Raw genomic sequence first — 1,382 nt, forward strand, 5'->3', positions numbered from 1 at the left:
GTCTCAGGTGTTTCAGATGTACGTCCACGGCACTGAGGTTGCCCTCAGCGCGGCTGTGCACGAAGATGTCGTCGAAGTAACTCGGCGCGAAGTCTCGAAGCGGGCGAAGCACATGGGAGACCATGCGGCTGAAGGTGGCAGGCGCGTTCTTGAGGCCCTGTGGCATCACGAGCCACTCCCAGAGCATCCCGCTCGGTGTACTTACGGCGGTGAGAGGTACATCAGATGTTCTCATCAGGATCTGATAGAATCCATCGGTCAGGTCGATGGCGCTGTAGATGACGCTGCCAGCCATGGAGTCCAGTACCATGTCCTTCCGAGGGATCGGAGTCTGCGCGGGGATGGTGGCATCATTCAACTTGTTGAATGCGTGAACGATACGCCATCCCCCTGTGGCTTTCTTCACACATAACGTTGGACTGGAATGGGGAGAGGTACTCTCACGCACGTGACCCGCCTTTCGGCGGCCCTCGAAGAAGTCATCGATCGCTTTCACTTGATCACGCGGAAGTGGCCATTGTCTGGTAACGCAGTACTTCGTACCTGGCGCGAGGTCGATCTCATGCTGAACTCCACGATCCGCCGGTAGCTCGGCGGGGATCTCATCCGGGAAGACGTCGGCGTACTCGCAGGCGGTGTCGTATACGGGATTCGCTGACTCCCGCAAGGCCTCCCAAGACTGCGTTTGGAATCGTTCCTCTCGAGCAGACTTAGGTTCAGCACCTAGCGGACGTGAGCGTACACTGTCCGTTGCGACCGCATTTGCTGCCTCATCCACCGAGACTGCCTCGGCGACCAAGCATACTTGCTCGACGTCTCCAGCCTTGAGGTCCCGAAGAAAGTTCTTCCAGGACAAGCCTGGAAGGCGTGTGATCGCCGCCGCTTCGCGCGGCGGGCTCGCGACTGCGATGCTGCGCGACCGATTCGGGCCTCCTTCCACGTACTCCAGCGCGCTGACCGATTCCATCGGCGGGCTATCGCTGGTCGTGTAGTCTCGACGAGGTTTAAGGCGTCGTCGCTTCGACTTCTTCTTCGACTTCCTCGAGCTTACGCTCGAGTCTGACGCACTGCTACTCGACGATGCATCACCCTCCTCTAGGCGCGGGAGACCGTACTCGACCGGGCCGGAAACACGCGGGAGCCCCTGCTCTACCGCGGCATCGTTTGACGGGAGCCCAATGTGCTCGACCGCCGAATCGTTCGGCGGGAACCTCTGCTCTACCGCCGTCTCGTTGTGTGGGAGCCCCTGCTCGACCACTGTCTCGTGTTGTGGGAGCCCCTGCTCGACCATCATCTCGTGTTGTGGGAGCCCCTGCTCGACCACCGTCTTGTACTGTGGGAGCCCCTGCTCGACCACCGTCTTTGTACTGTGGGGAGCCGCT

Source organism: Phytophthora infestans, genomic scaffold (genome assembly GCF_000142945.1).
Source record: "Phytophthora infestans T30-4 supercont1.15 genomic scaffold, whole genome shotgun sequence".
NCBI classification, from domain to species: domain Eukaryota; phylum Oomycota; class Peronosporomycetes; order Peronosporales; family Peronosporaceae; genus Phytophthora; species Phytophthora infestans.